Source organism: Ambystoma mexicanum, chromosome 6q, assembly GCF_040938575.1.
Source record: "Ambystoma mexicanum isolate Mex_15411 chromosome 6q, UKY_AmexF1_1, whole genome shotgun sequence".
NCBI classification, from domain to species: Eukaryota; Metazoa; Chordata; class Amphibia; order Caudata; family Ambystomatidae; genus Ambystoma; species Ambystoma mexicanum.
Genome location: NC_090937.1, coordinates 950,264,538 through 950,285,914, shown reverse-complemented (window position 1 = coordinate 950,285,914; position 21,377 = coordinate 950,264,538).

The window sequence follows — 21,377 nt, the reverse complement described above, 5'->3', positions numbered from 1 at the left end:
AGGTTGAAGTAAAGGTTGAATACCTTATCTCACCAATGGTTTCTAACGGGAGATGGGATGGTACCTTTCAATTACACTGTTTGATTCAGACCGTTTCTGTCAATCCCACTCTCACCTCTTACTTTCTACTCTTACTCTTTATTTCCTCTAACTCTCACCTCACACCTCACACAAGTCTCCCATACCTTTGATGTGTTACTCCTTCTAGATCTTACCTCCAGCCTTTGATCTTATTTCTCCCTTTCCAATGACTGCTCACTGCTCCACATCACTATCCAATCTTCCACACTAATAATACTCTGTCCACCTCACTACTACTCCCAACTACTCAGTCATGCCTTCCATCAAGCACTCATTTGCTTCCTGATCACTCTGTATACTAGGCTTTCTAAACGCTCACCACACTACATGCACAAACACACTGCAGTATCATTTTCACAGTACCGCCAATACCTCACATGCTCCACAAGTCACCTCCATAGTCCACAACTAATTCCTACCTCCTGATGGTCTCCTGATTGTAGTCCACCTATGACCTCGCCCAAATTAATCCCACTTCCTGCTTCCAGTTCATATACCTTTCCCCTTTCCAGGATTGGGTCCCTTTCAATAACCAATCTAACCTTGTCTTTTCCTCCCAGTGCATGTGATCAAATTGTAAAGTCTTAAATAGTGGGCTAAGCACTGGCCACTCTTTCCACAAGGACTTGAGGCATAATACATTTGCAAACCAGGAAGGCAACCCAGTTCTGCTTTGTCATTTTGTAAGTTCTTTGAGAGAGTGTGGGTATGGCTCCCTGCAGATCCCCAATGGTCAAGGGGGCATCTCTCCTGTTGCTTGGGCTTGCAGTATTTCCTTGGAAGCCTTGCAATGTTCTTTTGTCTGCCGCTTACAGGAGCAGCTTCTGTGAGTAGCTTTATCACTACCTGCATGGTGCGGGACATGTTCTTTTGCAATATCACTGCACCATTCTCTCTCCACTGGTCTTGGTATGCCACAGTTAAAAAAGTATTTTGCTTTTTGTGAAGGCATAGAAAATGGTCAAAGAATTGAAAACCCATGTGTGTTTTGTTGGAAAGTGTGGGATTTTCTGACCCACTAGGCTCTGCCCTGCAACAACACTGTGCTGCTTTCATCAAAAACAACAGAATGGCCACCGAAAAGCCCTATGTGCGCTAAAAATCTCTGAGAAGTGCGCAGGAAAAACTTAAAAAGAGGCCGCCAATCCATTTTGCCTATGTCAGTGGTAACACAGGAGACCACACTGCCAAACCTGTCATTGGGCTGTCCACAGAGTGAAATGGAACTATTTGAAAAGGCAGTGTTGCATGCCAGCGAAAACCCAGAAGTGCTTTAAAATCAGTTTTTCTTTGGCTGTTGAAATTGCAAAATCATGGGTCCCTAACCTCAGAAAAGATCCAACATCCCTGTTGGGTGTTAAACATCACCTTATTTAAGGAATCCCCATAAGCACAATGTCAGGAGAAGCACATTTCATCACAAAAATATCCCCATTCAAAAAGGTGCTTGCCTGGAAAAAATATGTCCGAATATGGGCACAGTACCACCGCCTGCCTGTGTCAGAGCTGTCATTTACTTATACTGGCAGTTTAAAACTTGTGTCTTAAAATCAAATTGTGGAAAAGAAGAGACTTGCCATCAAAAGCAATATAGGTTGCTGCAATTCAATTTGTATGTTTTAAAAAGAATGGAATGAAGAGATCTGTGGGTATATTTGTTGAAAATGTAAGATTTAGTTTAGCAAAAGACAAGTTTGAACAAAGTGTTTTACAGTGAACTGAGGCCAGCCACACTGGACTTCAAAGGCACATTCCACAGTTTGCTCCAACAAAGGGTGCCTTCCTTTTTGCTCTCTGCCCAGGAACTATCATTTAAATGCTAATGAAAGGAGGAGGGGGTGTTGCTCTGCTTCTCTGGGAGAGAGACAATAGGCGTCCTGGACTGAAAGGAAATGCAAATGTGAGTGTCAACAGAAACCAACTGCCAAAGGGAAGAGAGCCCTAGACTGCTCTGGGCCCATCAAACTCTGGGGGTGGACCAGACAGATTTGTGTATCTTAGATTACAAGAAAATATCTTTTTGAAAAAGACTCTGAAAAAAGAAAACTGTGAAAAATGTGGAAAAATTGGAAATTAGAGGTTGTTAATATGAAAAGGCTGCTCACCGTATGAAAATATTCTGGACTCTGAGCGATGTTCAGAGACAGGACTATCGAAATTTGGATGTTGTAGCAATTGTGATAATGCTAGGAATATGAAAGTTTACAGGATTATGCACAGATGTCATGCGCATGTATGGAGAAAATGTGGACAGATCTGACACTGGGTACCCAACCAAAAGCGCGAAAAACCATAAAATTGGAACTAAAGCTCTCACTGAGTTGGGGCTCAGACGGATACATGCCCTACTAAATCTGTAATGTGAATATGTATTATTAGCAAGTTGGTGATATTGTAAATATGATTTATGTGGAAAATAGATTTACAGTACAGAAACCAGGGGGGGGGACTCCCTGGGTTGTAAAATGCAGCATCACTATGACACTAGATATCCTTCTCAAATCAGGAGAGGGGAAATACTCTGACCAATCAGACTCCTAGAGGGTGGCCTTAGTATAATTCAGCCTACCCACCCCTTTGGGAAATACATAGATAGGGACTGTTTAGGACCTAGACACACACATTCACCCATCAACTGATTGTCGGCGAAGCACTCTGCAGGAGAACCCAGATCCAAGACTCCAGAACTCTGAAAGCAGAAGGCCCAATTCCAAAGCTGAACCCTTCTCAGCTTGGCCTTTAAAATCTTGAAACCTGATTTTAACCCCAGACTTCCAAGGGGCACACAAAAATGTAACAGCCTGGCTGTGCTGTTTCTGCTTCTTGCCAATAACTCTTGCCAGAACCCAGAGATCCAAACCAGTACAGCAGAACTGTAACCTGATAGCTGTAACCCAGAATCAACCCTTCAGATCTAGTTCAGAGGCCGTGCAGAGACAAGAGTGCCGTGCTGAGTGCAGAACCAGGCACCTGAATCCTGTCCTAGCAGAATTCCAGTCCAAAACCTTTGACCAGATCTTTGATGGGCCTATTCCAAGCAATAGTTGTGAGTATCTATAGCATAGAAGTGTCCATAGCCAATCTCTTATCCTTAAGTAATCTTATCCAAATCATTCCATCATATCCAGAACTGCATTTTGGAATCTCTTTTGTTTTTCCTGAATCTTTCCCTCATCCATATAGCCCTTTCTTAATGGTAGTGATAATATAATCTTTGCACTAATATATTTTAAGTGTCAAATTGAAGCTAACATCCTCAGCTTTCAAATGAACCTAAGACCGCATTCCAACTCCTTGTAGTTTTTCTGTAATCGTGTTTCTCGTGCGCTGAAAAGTTTGCAGCGGATTTGCATTTGGCTCAATTTCAACACGTGTAAAACAGCCATTCTTTGCATCTGAACTCAGAATTCAATTTTCAATCTGCTAGTTATCCAATCATCATTGCTAGTGTTTACCTGGACCTATCCAAAGCGGCTCCCACTAGTTTTGAATCCAATTTAGTGATTCAAATCAATTTTTAGCATTGTTCTCATTCATTCCAAGCCACATTCAAAAGCATTTGAACTGTTTTGAAATCATTCCGGTTTCTCTCTGCTTGCTAGGGGGAACTGGAATTGAAACTGTATTTGTTGAGTGTTTATTCCTGAAACCTGTGTTCTCCCCTTCCACCTCTATATTACATATTGGGAATTGAGTAGTGTACAGGGGGAGAAAGTGACATTGGGCCTCATTACAACTCAGGCGTTAAGGGTTAACGCCGTCGTTAACCCTTAACGCCTGATTCCGATTTTAACGGCTGCTTCTAGCAGCCGTTAAAATCCATGGCGCTAAACCGCCTTGGTGCTAATTACGCCACCGTAATTTACGGTGGCGTAATTAGCTCCTTCCCCACTCCCATTATGCCCTATGGGGCAAAAATGGGAATGGGGAAGGGTAAAATGGGAAATGAGGATTTACCGCCCCACTCACCTTGGAATGGGGCGGTAAATCCGCCATCCACCATGGTGTAAATGTAGTTTACACCATGGTGGTAAAGTTGGCGTACTTACCGCCTGGGTCGTAATGACCCCCATTGCATTTGATTGAATCCCTATCAAGTATTATTCTATGCTGCATTATTTTTCTTATCCATACCCATTCTGATTGTTGATTGTTGTGATATCACCCAATGCTGATCATTGTATAAATATTAATATTGTGATATCTAGATATTATTCAAATTCATAAAAGTGTGACATATATCTTGTTCAAATTCATAAAATAAAATAAATCTTTTAACTTTTCAAAACAGCCTACTTCCTGGTTCAGTGAGACCGAGGGGATTCAAAGAGAGGGGCGTGATGTAAGGGTACTTCATTCAGAAATAAAAGAACTCATAGACAAAAATATATATATAATTAATGGTTCCAACTGTGCATCACACGCTAGGCATTGACTTAGGTGGAGTGCCGGGTTGAAATCACTTACAAGATGGAGATAGCCAAAATAGTATTAGGTACACATTATTGTTGGCAGATGTCACAAAGTGTAGGATTCAGTCACTTATCCCCAGGGAGAACCCTTTATTGTGTGGCTAGGTAGGTGAGCCTGCTAAACAATAATCCGCCTAGGGGCAGCAGTAAGCAGGACCTCACTAGGAGAGACTCCTCTTGAGGGACGGGGACTCCAGTTCCATAGAGGAATTCCCTAAAGTCCCTTTCTCTAACAGCGCAACAAGACCACCAAACCAGAACACCTCTTGAAAAACAACACAAGTACTATGAAGAAGAGGAGTGGTGGAAGAGTACTAATTATTACACCCAATGACGAAGAAGATTAAACTGAGGATCCAGAACATTCAGCAGACGGAGAAGAGGGACTACGACCCTCTAATGGGGAGGATCCAGCAACATGTAAGATAAACCGAGGAAGGACTCCTCTTAGCATCAGACAGCAAAGAAGCCCAGGAGCTTCAAAGTTGTAAATGGGCTCTGTCAGGAGGAAGACAGAAGATGCCGCTGGCCAAGAACCTTGGAGGAGACCGAGGCTTATGAGCAGAGGGGAAGGAAACCCCACGAGGAAGAAGCAGACAAGAGCGATTGAGTGACCCTGGAGGGGAAGACTAGTGGGTCTGACAAATGCGCCAAGACCGTTGAAGCCGTAGAGCCACAGAAAGAAGTAGAATGTTTACAGAACGAGAGAGAAGCTTGTTTGGACATTGCTCCTGAGAACAGGCCCGGCGATGCCAAACCCTGAGAAACAAGGTAACAGGGATGGCTGGAGACCCTGGAGGGATCACAGCAACAGAGAGTGCTGCCACCAAACTCGTTGCAGTACTTGGCCCGAAGTTAAGAAGAGTAACTAATATTCAGTCTACTCATCCCAGGAAGTGGCTTGAGAATAAGTAAGGCTAAACAGATGACAGTGACTTTGAAGAAGGGGTGTACGATACTTATTGAAGAAGAAGAGTAATATTAACTGCAAGGAGAATATGAAGCGGGATTCATTCTCGCAGTTGAAACTAGGAAATGAAGGACTTTCCAAGACACTGAAAAGAGACCTTTTCCCAGTCGTCCTGAAATACACAAGGCTAAAGAGGAAAGGCATAGCAGAAAAGAAAGCAGAGGAACGAGAGACTGGGAACTACCTCATTTACTTTCAGATATCGATCAACAATATCTGAGAATTACATATCAAAACCAAGGAAAAACATCTAGAAGAAGGGAGTCATTCCCCTAGGCTTTTGTGGTTCAAAAGCTGAGGAAGACCTTTCAAGAGAAGGGAGTCATTCTCCTGGCTTTTTTGTCATTTGTGCTTCATGTTAGGGATAGAATCGCTGAGAGTTGGACCGAGGGCAGACTATTTTCTTTTGGACTTCACTACAAATGACAAGCACATTAGTTAGTTTAGTTACTTTGGGAACCATGTACGGTAGGCAGAATAATGCATGTGCTCTTATTATTTAAATAAAGAGGTGTAAAATGACAACAATTGCTCTGCCGCCTACCTCTGACTTACCACACAGACACAAAGGCTAAAGCTGTATTAGGAACACATGGCTTTGCATGGTGGTGGTGAAGGGCAAAGCTGTGGTAGGCAGATGTGTCTTTAGTTGGTATTAGAGAAGGACTAAGCAGCAATAGCTAAATGCAACCGTTGCAAGCACTCTAGAGACCCCTTCAGTGTTAGGCATGCGTGTCATGCATATGTTGAGACAGAGAAGGCTAAAGTAGTGAACAAGGTAGTTGAGCCAACACCACCTGAGACACAAGAGGCAGAAGATATGACATTACCTCAAAAAAGAGACTAATCCACAGATGAACATGAGATAATTCCTGAGAATACCCCAACTCTGCTTTCCTTTTCAGTCAGATGGCAACCATAAACAAAACAAAGGTTACGATGCAGCCCTAACATTTAAACACAGATTAAATGTTTGATTATACCACACATTGAAGGGTCAACAGAAAAAGAGAGTGTAGTCATTTCTAAACTAATGCAAACACAGTGCACAGTGACTGTTCCTGTACACCAGTTTTTTTTTTCTTTCTGATAAAGGTCCCAAAAAATACTGTTATTAATACTTTAATATATAGTCAGATATAGCAACACCACCAACACCTATGCCAATAGTGCCCACAGAGCATACATGAAAGGAGGCGGTTAGGCTCCATCTCTAATGCATAATCACTGGGTGTATGGAGTTATTTGACATCAGAAAAACAACTACCAAAGTGGTGGAAGCTGGTCCCCAATTCAGGAACCTTTTTAGTTTGAGCACAAATGAGAAGATATTATCCAGATACTTGGCAAAAGACAATGGGCCACATTACAACTGTGCTGGTACGGTAACAACGGTGCCGGTAAGCCTACCGGCACCGTTGTTACCGGAAAGGCACAGTGCAACTCTGCGGGCGGGTGCCATTCTGCTCTTCAGAGTCAGACCTGCCGGGCGGGATAGAACCCGCTCACAGAGTTCTCACAGGAGCACTGGCACCGTTGTTAATGGTTCCCGTGCTCCTGTGTCCCCATTTCCATCAGGATTTCTATCGGACTCCATGGGAATGAGGACTAACAAAATTACCGGCGCCTGACTTCCGGGCCACCGGACTTTAAATAGCCCGGTGGCACCCGGAAGTCAGGTCTCGGTAATTAATTACGGGTCCGGTGGCAACCTGCCGGTATTATCTGCACGGTTACCCCCAGACCTGTAATGAGGCCCAATATGTTATACTTCAATCCCCTGTCTGCAGTCAACGAACACATTTGCACCAACAGTGTACACACTTACATCAGAAGGTCAGATTCACATATTTTAACAGGCCAGCCAGATCACCATCTTTTCCTCACAATCCCTCTGCACCCTGACAAAGAATTTCCCCCACAATGCGCCTGACCACCATTGCTGAGGCTTTAGAGCATGTTACAGGATATCTGACATACACAACATGCTATCAAATCCCCAATGACAACTTTGGCATAATTTTGGCATTATATTTACACCTTTCTAAAAAACAGACCAGATGTCTACTTGACAACACTGATCCCCGATGGGAAATTCCATGTTGACACTATTTCAATTAATTTGCTTCTAAGACCATTTCGTGGTAGCACTGAGGATGAAACTGGAGCACTGCAAGAATAGGAAAGACCAACTTATATTGGACATGTAGATCACTGCTTACAGCACGTAGTTCCTGGTAATCAAAAGACACTGGATCCCATTCCGTCATACCTGTTAGCAAACACAAAGACAGCAGCCACTGAATTCAATTTGTCAGCAGGCTATTTTGTATATGAAAGCAGTTGACAGCAAGTTGCCACAAGGGAGATGATCTCTCACAGAAATTAAATGAGGTTTTGGGACATTGCCTACTATTTATAGATTATAAATGGCTTTTGTGGTTGCTAACAATTAGAGTGAAGTGCTACCTGAAAACATGCCTATTTGCTGCTTTGCCTGCCAATGTCCAGTACCTTGTGGTTACCCACTACAATACCCAGCACCTACCACTTTATGTGATGGTAAGGGTGGCCCTAAAATATGTACCCATTTTGTTCACTACTACAGTACCTGAAATATGTTACACAAACTGCGGACACGCCAGAATCTTACTTACAGTCAGCTGAAAAATGCAGTGCCTACGTAGGGGAACTTTGCCAGTGCACACTCAATCGCCACAATGTCTGACAATGTTTTAGGGGCACTACAAAAGGTTTTTGCAGCATGGACGAATATAACAAGTTGTGATACAGATTCCTTTGCAAATCTGGCTACATTGGTTTATTGGGATCACTGCATTCCCGCTATTTGATGGCTATGTTCTTAACACATGAAAACTGGTTCGTGATAACAATCCACTGCAATTCTGGCTTGCCAACTGACAATTGTGGCCATCTTCACTTGTTCAATTATCTGTGGAATCCCTAAGCTTCACACAGTGTAGCATGTGCCATAAATGGTATATAGTATTGCTGGGGCAATTGTGTCGCATACTGAGAGCTTGCTTTTATGAAAATGAACACTCACAATATCACCAAAGAAAATGGCAGGAGCAAACGCCAGTTCCATCACTTCAAAGACCACAAAACAGATTCCGATGATGAATATTTGTGTGTAAGCCAGCTACAGTTACATGTTTTATAGTTATGTAGCGTGTGGTGATGACTCACTGACAATACTGGTTGAGTGTATAGCATAAACTCATGTTTTTGGGTCACCCTCAATGATTTAACAGTATTAACCAGCAGAACTACTTTCATATTCTTCTTAGCAACACACTCACACATGGAAGGAATTACCACAATTTTATGGACTGTGAAGTCATCATGAAGCAAGATCTACACAACAGATTCACTTTCTTAACAAAATACATTTACTTTATATGTCAGGATGGAGTAAAGACTAACTTTCCCTATGCTAAGGTGGGATTACCCTACCTAAAGAAATTAAAGATAGTCTGTGTCAATAAGTTCAACTTAAACGTCTGTGTCCAAAACCTATACTTGTCCTAACAACTAATGATATACAATTTGTAAGGATGTCAGCGCCTCAAGAAACAGTGTTAAAAAAAATGTTTTAAAAAAGTTCTGAGCATTTTACAGCACTGGCTTGTTTTCAGCTTCGCCTCCCACAACTTCACCTGCCACAAGTTCAGATAGTTCCAGAAAGAGGCTTGAGGTTCCCTTCCCCCAGTGCACACAGTTCCAGGAGCTCTAGAGGTTCCTTTCCCCCATGTTCAAGACCGTTTCTGAATACCTCATGGTTCCCTTCCCCAAGTTCATTACAGTTCCAGAATATCTTAGCGTTTCCTTCCCCAAGTTCCAGTCTCTTGACTTTGAATGATACTTCCAGTAACAGTTCAACCAAATGCTTTTTGGAAAGCATTTGCCTTTGCACAACCTTTGTCTCTTGGCTTCTTTTGGTTCTTTCCCAGGTTGGGCTACTCAGTCTAGGCACAGTTATCGAACAACACGATCCACCCATTACATGTCATAGAAATGATAACCCATGGAACTTTATGATGCCCGTTATTTTCTTTGGTTTGCTCTACAGCAAGAAGGCTGGTCACTCGGTCTAAGCGCAGTTGTTGAACCAAACGGTTCAACCATTACAGGTCATGCAACTGATGATGACCGGTGATACATGGTGATTAGCTTGTGTACCTGCTCTCTCAACCTGTTTCATCTGCCACCATATAATGCCTCGTTTAACAGCTTCCTTGGTTCTCTATTATGCCTTTTTTCCAACACAAGCCCCCTCTCCTTGATCCTGTGTCAATAATCCATGCTGGCTGTCTCATTCTCCTTGACTGTCTTTGGGCTTTGTCACAACGTGTACATTGGCAGTTTTGTGGCTTTGCCAGAACTTGCATTCACTTTATTCTTCCACCAAGGGAGGCAGACATTAGCAGGGCCTCTGTACAGGCGCTTGGAACATCTTCAGAAAGTTTGAAGCCTCTAATTAGCTTTTCAAATTGTTTCAGGCCTCCAAAATGTTACATGGGTAAAGAAACCCAATTCCAAAATCCACATAGGTTTTGCCCCATCAGGAATGCCATGGTCTTCTTATGACGTGTATTGAAATGACCTAAAGAAGTTTCAGTTTCTCATTGTACTGTTTTGTAAAGATTTGAAATCCCAGCAGAAAGCAGTAAATGAATGAGGCAAAATTGGAAATGCCATACATTAAAGGTAAAGCATGGCTGCCATAATGAATAATGTGGAAACACACCTTTCAGTGAAAACTGATAACCAACGTGCAAAGCTAATAGACAAATGCCAGAAACTAGAGAAAGACATCCAGGAAATAAATCATTCGATGCTAGAATGAAAGCAAATGCAACTTTGAGAGACAGTGAATGAAAGGAGTAAAGCGAACAGTTGAAGTGAATGCAAGGAGTGAAGATGCATGCTGGAATTTGGAGTCCCAGTTCCTAGAGCACATTTGAGAGAATGAATAAACCAAAATCATTGAGACTAAACCTGGAGGTTATGGAGGTTATGATGGCGTAAACATGGCCACATTGAAATTAAGGGTACCTCTCACAGAGGACAACAACTTTTTGGAAAGGGGTGTCCACATTAGCAAGGACACATTACACAGTAAACACAGAAATTGTTCATGTTGGAGTTTGGAATGACAAGTTCCAGATCCCTTTGAGAATGTGCACTCAGAAAGATGGGTTGTGTGTTATAACCTGGAGTATCAGTTCACAGACTGCATGTTGAAAGTCCGCTCCCAAAGAATAGCGTCACAACGGGACTGCTATTTCAACAGAATCCTGCAAAAAAAAAAAAAAACTGGGGTGGGCAATGTGCAAGAGACGACTAGATTTTTCAATAACCAGAGAAAAAGAATATCTCTTTGAACTGGATTTCCTTGTCTTTGATCATATTTTCCTGCAAGTGTTGCCAGTGTTGGGAAACCAGCGGGGCTGCTAGAGAAGTCAAAGCTAAAACGGCTGCAATAACAATGGCCCACTCCAGAGAGTCCAATATAATGTTTTTCAAAATAATATATCAGATCTCAGTTTGGTGGGTTCCAATATTCATTGGTAATTGGCAATATTGTAATATCCAACTCTTTGCGCAAAGGACTTTTCCAACACCATGCAGACAAGGTGCTAAATGTCTAAACAACCCACCTTACTTGGGTTGCTTTCCTGTGCAAACATTTACAGCCAAGGCTAGACCATTTTTGCGCTGTATCATGGAGGAACTCAGGCATTGACAAAGAGCAGGCTGCCATGCCATGGACCTCCCTATTGTATTCACGGACCAAGAAACGTAATGAAAGTTTCAACAAGACATTAAAGCACCACCAGGTGAAGGCAATTGGCAAGGACGGTCGCACTTGTGATGGCTTCTTAGCGTATGGCCTGAATGCAAAACACCACAAACATTCATGGGGTTCTCTTCATTTTGAAGTGATATGGTATATGACCTTATATGACCTTGTTTTAATAAAGGAGTACTTACTTACTGTATCACTGCCAACCTGTTTAGGTTTGAGCATAGCCATTTCTACCAAAAGATGTGCATGCATACCTTGCAATGTGCTTCTATCACTTGTGTTTGTGAACAGCTGTGTTCAGTGCTGTGGAAACTAGCGTAGAGTACAAGGCATCTCTGTTCCCTATTCGAGCAGTAAGCTGCTCACAAAGACAACCACCTATGCCAATCCCTTAATGTTGCTGCTGTGAGATTCAGTACATGAATAATTTAGAACTTAGAAACACCCTCCTTTTTTAAGCATCTTATGTTATAGACACACAATCATCCACAGAATTGTCTTTGAATAGGGCACCATGTTCTGTATCCGCTCTGTATATCTTCTATTGGTTCCTAGTGATGGCCTCGACCTCCAAAGCATCGACTGCAAAAGCCTTAAAAAAATGCATCAAAAACCCCTGTTTTTTTACCCCTTAAAACGCATTTTAATTTAAAAAAAAACTTTACCTACAAAAAATGCATTTTTTCGAGGCTTTTGCATTCCATGCTTTTGTATTTGATGCTTTGCATTCGAGGGAATTACTGGATGCCCTTCTATTGCATGGGCAGTCTTCAAAAGTATTGCTAATGTACTTGGGAAGAAGCGCTGCCACCTTTTACTTTCCAGGTTCATTAGAGTGCAGGGAAGAATTTTGCAACCCATGCCCACTTGACATATATGTGCCCCTTCATCACACGTATCTTGAAATACATTAATTGGGTGAGAGAAATTATTAGGGACAGCCGCAACACCTCTGAATACACAATACACATATTAGCATGTCTCATTTTAAGTCGTACTGAAGGAAACTTCGATGGTGAGGGTCAATGAAAAAAAATGTCCTTGATCTAAGACGGGTACTTCTTTAGAAAGCAGCCAAAGCGCATATACGCCATCAGGTCTAACGTGTGTGCTCATGCCCAGGCCTCTCCATCCAGTAACAACCAAGTCAAAACAAGCAGCTCCCTGGAAACATTGCCTTGATTCAAAGAAACATCCTGGAAATCTGACTAAACCTGAATATGTGTGATGATGTGTGATGATCCTGACGTGCTGGTGAACTAAAGACGGACAATGCTCTACCTGGCAACATTTAGCTCAGGATACACAGGTCTAAAACCATTCATCTATATTTGTCAAGAAGCAAATAACACCTGCATGTCACTAAAAGTAGGAGCAAGCTGGCTGTCAATGGTTTCCAAGTCTCCGATGCAAGACGGTGCCACAGACTAGATAGAGTAGCTCTAGCACTAAAACCCGGCATGTTCATGACTCACACAAGGGATCAAGCCTGGTGTAGGCATACGGGGAAAATCTATGGGCTGAGGCAACGCCGACTCAACCAAATCCACATACATTGCTCAAAATGCTATTTTTAAGATGCACTGACAAAGCGAATTGGGATCATTATTCTGTTGCAAGGTGTTACTTTTAAATTGTTGCAATCAATCAAGTAGGAGATGATGGGCTGCATCACCTGCCTTGAGTAATAGAATTGATAATGGCATCGCCTTCTGCTTAAGCTTACCCTTGAACTGCCCCTAATTAAGAATGCATCAGCACATTTTGAGGGGCAGGAAGGCCACAAATGAGCAAAGTGTTCTGAAGAATGTTTGACCTGCAAAACCGAGAACACGTCAGGAAATCTATCACAATCAATCAAGGAGAGGCTGTATTGCATTTTAATCTGAATGGCTTTGTGCGATTACTTTTTGTAATATTAATACGTTTTTTATCCCTTCCTGATCAAGTGGTTGCCCTTATTTACACAAGGTTTCAAATACCGACATGAGATTAAACAAATGGCGTTATGCTGCTGAAGAGAGGGTTCTCATGCACATTTCTTACACAAGTGCCTTTGCAGCATTATTTGTTAAATCATTCTCATCATTTGCTGCATATGATGCACAGCTAAATTCCAAAGTAGATAACATTAAAATGCATTTGTATTTATTGTCTGTAAAAATATGCTAATTTGTCCTCTTCATTTTTCAGTGTCTGTCAAGATTGTATTTTCCCTTGCAGACAAGTGTCGCTACAGCATAAACACAAACACAACTTCGTGTGACAACATAATGGGCCTCATTCCGAGTCTGGCGGTAAGTAACACTAATTACCGCCATGGCGTAAATACCATGTACGATGTGGTTGGAAGGCGCTATTTCCACCATATTCCGACTTCGCGTGCACGAGTATTCCGCCATGGCGGTAAACTCCCTTGCGGCATAGCGCAAAAGGTCCCGTCAAACCCCTTACCGCCATAAACCTAGACGTATTTAACACCATCGCCTTCGATGGAATCCATAATTAGCGGAGACCGTAATTTACGCTAACCGTAAATTACGGCCATCGTTAAATACCGGAAACGGAAATAACGTCATCGCACAGGAACGGGAAGCATCACGGCGGCCATATTTAAAATCACAATCCATTGCAATCCTCTCCGTACAGGACATACAGGACTCCAAACAGGACTCAGATCGACCAAATATACTACAGAGAACAGCATCATGCCTAAAGTTCTGAAAAAGGGCGCTGCGCGCATCCGAAAAGAAAAATTCACCCAGGATGAGTTACAGGTCCTGGTCGACACTCTGCATGAACATGCAGATATCGTATTCTGCAGCGACATGCGTAGGCCCACCATCCTCAGAAAGAAGGAGATATGGGAGTTGGTCGCACAGAGGGTGAGCGCCGTTGGGAACACCCCCCGCAGCACAACGCATTGCCGCAAACGCTGGGATGATCTCCGTCTCAGGGTGCGGGCCATCCTGTCAGCAAACCGTCAGCAGGCCTGGAGACAGGAGGAGGCCCAGGCTCACCCATTAAAATGATGCCCTGGGAGGAAACATGTGCGGAGATGATGGGCACAGAAGCCATCGAAGGTGTTGGCGAAATGGATTGCGCTGATCCCTCATCCGCTGATGCAGGTGAGTGTCATGAGTCCAAACAGTACATGCATCCCTAATGTAATTCACCGCAAAGGGCCGGCCAAAGAGTCACATCATGTTTGCTTCGTAGACCCCCCCCCTGCAACCATGTCGTAACAAGTGGGACCCAGGATGATGTCAGGTGCAAGGCTGACACCCATATTGGCCATGCCACACAGAAAGCTGGTCAATGTCACTCACCACAGTACTCCGCCAACATGATTGACCCCGCCAACAGTATGCTTTTACCATCCAAGCCAAGTTCACTCACCGACCAAAAGATCACCAAGACGCTGCTCTCCCAATGTGTTACCATAGGCTTGAAGTCATGATGACCCCCAGATCATTGATCATGCTGTCTCTCTCTTGCCCCCCACAGGTAGCGGTCATGAAAGTGAGGAGCAGGAAGGCTCCCGGCCAAGTACCTCCCGGGACAGGGGCAGGGTACAGCGCATACCTGCTGGCAGACATAAGGCCCATACTACACCACCTGCTCCAGCAACCCCCATGGAGGGTACACAACCCCCACCCGCGCACCTGGACATGGCTGCAGTTCCGCCGGAAACATGCCCCACGCTGCACCCTGAGGAATCCAGCATGTATGGGGAGAATGCTGCCATGTGCCTCCTTAGTGTGCCAGACAGCCCCACATCCTATTCCGTGGTCAACGTGGAGGAGACCAATGTCTACAGCCCTGAGTCACCATCGTACAGCCAGGTTGCACACAGCGACTCCGGGTCGAGTGATGGCCCAGGTCTCACAGGCGAAGGGGTAACACCTGTCTCACATCAGCCCACTTCCCCTGCCGAAACACCTGAGAGGCCTGCAGGCCCAATACCAAGCCTGCCAACCACATCCCCGACATCGGCCGCAGAAGCTGTGCACTCCCAGAACCTCACGGCCATGATAGAGGAGTTTCTCCGGGACAACCGGGAATCAGGGTTGGTGCATCACAATGACCTGCAGGCTCTGGGCGAGGTCATCACTACATCCACAAACCAGCTCTGTGAGGTGCTCGGCAGGATTGCTGATGCCCTGGAGGCAGCAACCCCCAGACCTCAGCCCCAGCAGGAGGAACCACCCTCCCAGTGCTCCTCCACGCAGACCAGCCCGGTCCGCAGGTCACAACGCACAATGCGAAAATGATACCCCAGGCTCGGGGAGTGCCCATTGACTATGAAGCCACACACATGTGGCCTATGTAGTATTGATGGGACCATTGTGGAGCTGTTGTGGGGGGAGGGTGAGGGGTGAGGGTGTGCGTGGAGTTGGGGGGGAGGGGGGTGAGGGTGTGCGTGGGAGTTGGGGGGGAGGGGGGGAAAGGGTGTGCGTGGGAGTTGGGGGGGGGTGTGCGTGGGAGTTGGGGGGAGGGGGGTGAGGGTGGAGGATTATTTGTACACGTTTTCACATGATTATACAATACACAGTTTGGTGTATCCTGGAAAACAGAGTGGACATTGATCATTGTGCATGTGTCTTTTAATGTCTCACAGTGCATGTAGTACATGTATCCCCACACCCAGTGCCCAATGTCCTGTCATCCTCACCCCCTCAGCTGACTTGTGACTCAGAAATATTGGTCAATCAATGCTTGTCGCACGTGACGTCCCTCCTGTGCATCGGCCCCGTGATGCTGTCCTGCCATTCCTTCCTCCTCCTCCTCCTCCTCCTCCTCCTCATCTGGTGGTAGCAGACCCACGTCAGGGGGCAGTGGCACGTTCCGATGGATGCACATGTTGTGCAGCATTGCACATGCCATGGTGATCTTGGCCACCTTCTCGTGGCTGTAGATGAGGGCCCCACCTGACCGGCTGAGGCAACGAAATCGTGCCTTCAAAAGGCCGAAGGTCTACTCTATCACCACCGTTGTACGGGTATGAGATCTATTGTAGTCCTCCTCGTGCCTGTTTTGTGGGTTGCGGACCGGGGTCATGAGCCACGGCTTCAATGGGTAGCCAGCATCACCTGCATGAGAGTGGAATGAAGGTAAGTGTTCGTGCAATCATGGTGGAGAACTGTGCTAATCTGACATTGCAGCAGGTGTTCACTGGCCATGCACACATGTCCCAGGATACAGTCACCCCATTACATCGTACAATGGCGTTGACTGTCCCACCCGTATGTATCTCTCTACCCCACCCTTTACCACCCGGGTGGAGTATGCTGACAGCCTACTCACAGCCCCAATGGACTGCCATGGCCCATTCCGGTTACTCACCAAGCAGCCAGGTACGTCGTTCAGCATGTCGCTCCATGTAGCGTGGTAGTGTAGAGTTCCGCAGGACCAAGGAGTCATGAGTTGATCCGGGGTATCGGGCATTGCATTGTGTGATGGCTTTACTGGCATTACACACCATCTGGACGTTGATGGAGTGATATTGCTTGCGGTTGCGATACGGCACCTCCATGGCATGGGGAACCACCAATTCTACGTGGGTGCAGTCGATGGCACCTATGCAATTTGGCATGCCTGCAAGTGCATGGAAGGCAGCTTTGGTATCATATGTCTCCTGGGGAGTCCGGGGGAGGCATATGTAGTCCCTTCTGTGCTTGAGGAGGGCATTGTGCACTTGGTTGAGTATCCGGGAAAATATGGGCTGTGAAATGCCATGCATGTGCCCCACTGTATGCTGGTAGGTCCCTGTGGCAAGGAAGTGGAGCACAGACACTACCTTTAGTAGAGGGGGGATGGCAGTGCTGATTTCTATTAGGCTCACTATGTCGTCATGTATCAGGGCCACTATGGTGGTTATGGTGTCCCGGTCAAGCCGGTACAGGGTGTGTATCTGCTCTGGTGTGAGGTTGAAGGGGGTGGGTCTGATGCGTGGAATTGGGGGCTGACGGCATGGTAATGGTGGCTGCACCGGCAGGGCATGCTGGGCCTGTCTCTGCCTCCTTCTCCTCCTGTGTATCCTCTGTGGTGGGGGCTGTGGTTGCTGTGGTTGCTGTTGTTGATGTTGTCGTAGTTGCTGCCTTGCAAGCAGGGCCTCCAGCTCCATGAATGCTGCGAGAATTGGTATCATCTTGGTGTGGGAGGGGGTGTGGTGTGTGGGTGTGCTCCTTTTGTGCTGTGCCTGACTCTATGGACTCCACCTGTGCTGATTGGGTGCACCTGTTCCTCTTTCTGGCACTGTTCAGGGTTGTTAACACCTTCTCTGCGATGCCGGTAATTACGCCATGGCGTTAAGGTACTTTGCGCCCTTGTGGAGCCCGTTTTTACCGTGTCCGCTTTACTTGGGATCAGCACTGGTTAACGCCTTAGCGTTATTTCCGACGTGGTGTCTCGGGCGCGCGACACTGGTCCGCTATTTACGCCGTCGTACTTTACGGCGGCGGTAATTACGGTGTGATGGGTCGGAATAGTCCACAGCGGAAAAGGATGGTGGTATTACTTTACCGCCATCGTTTTTCCATTAGCGCCGGACTCGGAATGAGGCCCAATGACTGTTCAGCACAGGATCGTGATAATTCGATCGCTCACCCTTTGTTTCCATCAACCTGCACCCTGCTCCACCAGGGCCAACACAATTGTATTTCATTTTGGCATTTCTGTTTGCATTGTGCTCAAACATTAACAAACACATTGTCTGGGCGTAGGCTCTAGCCAGCTGGCCGTGCGTGGCGCAGCAAATAATGAGAGGAACCGGAGCGGTAGATTCTACGTCTTCTTTATTCAACTACAGCATTCCCTCTCCCTGCCCCGCCTCCCTCCGCCCGTCACTTCCCTTTCCCAACGGTCACTTCCCTTCACCCATGAGCTCGCTCCCCACATCTTTGGAGAGGTCAATGTGACATCTCCCCCCTTTTTAAACAGTCACCAAGTCCTTCACAATGGGTGAATGTCTTATGGAGTTTGCTAACCCATTTCCTCGATCCAGCGGCGCGGCTTCCACCAGACTCTCTGGGGAAGTCCCACTAACCTCAGTCTCAGGGAACGCTCCCGAGTCCGACTCCTCTGCGTCTCACTGATCCCCTTGATACGGATCATCCGATGCATAGTCAATGGGAATGGCCACGCGCCCGCTCAGTCGGCGCGAGCCCAGTGAGGGAATTCGTTTGAAATGTGAGGAGTTCTGAGTGACGGGTCCTGCGGTACCTTGTGCCGTGATCATGGATCCCTGCTTCTGGGTGACCAACAGGGGCTCCTCCTGAAAGACCGAAGTGCATTTGTGAGTCTGAGGTTGCTTTACGGTGATGATATTGCCCACTTCGATCTGGGGTACTCCCGATCCTCGCCGTTGATCGGCATATTCCTTCATACATTCTTTGGCGGCTGCGTCTCGCTCTCTTAGGTCTTTGTCAAGATTCTCGGGCGGACCCTCTGGTTGGACCTGCGGGATCCTGGCTTGAATGTCTCTTCCGAACATCACCTTGACAGGGGTTCTCCCAGTGGTGCTGTGGGGAGTGCCCCTATAGTCTCTCATCAGCTGATTAAGGACTTACTCGAATGGCTGCCCTGGGAGCTTGGCTATTTGAAGGGCCCTCTTCAGGTTTCCCATGAATCGTCTCTCATTCCATTTGCCTGGGGCCATAATGGTGTTATTTTCCGGTGTTGGAAGCCGAGGTTGTTTGCGAATTGAGTGAAGTGAGGCCCATTGAATGGGGGCCTGTTGTCGGTCTTAAGTACCTTTGGGATGCCATAGGCACAGAATATACAGTCAATTGCTGGTATGACGTGATGGGCTGCTTTCGAGGATATGAGTTGTGTTTCTGAATATCGGGAGTACTCATCCATCACTGCCAGCACATATTTCCCTCCTTCAATGGGCCCGAAGAAGTAGGCAGCTACAACTTCCCATATGCCTTGGGGAAACTCCGAAATTCTTAAGGGTTCGGGGTGTCAGTTGCGCGTGATGAGTCTGCATGTAAGGCATGATTTGAAAACTTCTCTCACTCGGGAGTCCATGCTGTGAAACGTACCTTTTGGTGCATCATGCGCTTGGTCAACCCCATCCCTCGATGGTTCTCATGTGTGAGCTCGATGACTCTTGCACGTAGGGAGGGCGGGATCACTAGCTTGCAGTCCTTCAGGAGTAGGTGTTCGTTGGATAGGGCCAATTCGTCCTTCACTTGTACCAGTCGTTCCACTGTGCAACTGATCCCCTGCAGCTCTCCTTCTTTCACAGGTTCTCCTCCACATGCCTGACTCAAGGCCTTCACAGATAATTTGGCACACCAGGTCGTTTTCAGTCTCTCGAGCCACTGTCGCAAGGTCTGTTAGGCAGAATTATGTGGGAACACCACACACAATTAAGACTACAAGTGACCGTACAAATTCACCTTTGGTACAAGCTTGTACTACACTTTAAAGTGGTAGCGATGGCTGAGGAGCCAGACTTACCTCAAGAGCAAGTGAGCAGTATCAATAATTACACAAAGGACAGAAATTACTATGATTCAAACAAACACTGACTCAAGGTTTCTTAGTAAAAGAATATACATTTATTTACACATAAGTTGTAAAATGTTTCACTAACTTAAAGCAGTTGAAAAATCCTGTTACTCATACACTACACCGCACCCAATAGATTTTGGACAATTTAAGCTCAAAATGAAGTGTGAGCAAAATGGCACTCCAGCAATTTTAAAGGGAGGGAAAGACAAAGGTTAGGCAGAAATTGAGCAGCACCAACATGTTATTTAAGCAGGGCAATCTAGAAAAAGGAACTACAAGGAAGAAAGGAGATTCAAGGGACCAGGCTCAAAGTCAATGGAACAGAGTCTTTGCTCAAGATCACACAGTTCAAGGTAGTTTGCGTTTAAGTCGGTGCCACGAGTTCAGAACGAAGTTGGTCAGATGAAAAGTTACTTTAAAGAGTGGAGAAGGACAAGCTCTCGGCTTGGCGAAAGGTTTCACACACTTTCACCGCGGCTAGATGAAATGAACATCCAGATTTGAACAGTGCCTTAAATGAAGAAGAAGGCTGTAGCTGAGGCGCACGTTCCTGGCAGGTCCTGCAGGCTCATGGTTCCTGAAGCGACTGTCGGACTGACACGAAATAGGAAGACTGGAGGGTCCTGCACAGCCCAGGGAAGAAACCAGCATCAGAGCAAAGCAACAAATAAAAGGTGTGCTCCTTAAAACGCAAGCAGGGTCCGCTCCTCCCGGCTACCCAGTTCACTGTAGCTGTGTACAGCAAATTCGACCAGAGAAGGGAGACCTGGTGAGCAGTTTGGTGGACTGGTTGTTCCCACCAGGTCAAGGGGATAATATTCCATGAAGATCTTCCCTGTCGTAGTATGAAGATTCGGACCTGCAGCAGGGCTTCAGCCGGCGGTTCAGTCGTTTTAGGGGTCCTCTTCTGTCAGCTCCTCTTTGGTTCTTTCGTTCCAGTGGCGACTCTGACTTCCAATCCCAAGAGATTTGCTTTTTATGCAGTTTTCCCCCATTCATACAGTCTGGCAGTCAATCACACAGCAGGGTGGTTGTCCCGCCGGGACAGTCACACCTCAGCCAGTCATGCTAGAGTGTGACATGGGTTCCAAGGAGACCCTGTGCATGGAGTCTCAAACCCCTCCCTCACATCCTGTCCCCTCAGACATATAGGAGCCTAAGGAGGGCTTCTGTGCAGAAGCCCATGAAAGGACAGTGAACAAAGGAATCAACCCCAGTTTGGTGTGCAGAGAAGCACACGAGAAAGACTGTTACAAAAAGAAATGGTGAATAAACCCAGCCAGGACCATATAAAAATCTATATGGGCAAGCAGGTTTAAGTTTGAGGCTCTAAGATAGCCTAAAACACTACCATGGCTATTTAAGATGACCACAGTAGGAAATATAGGGTAATTACCACGGCCACCAGCCAAGTCTTAATCAAAAAGGGAACAAAACAGTGTTCCATGAGAAACAGACAAAAAGGGATAATAATTAACACTTTCCAGAACTCTATGTA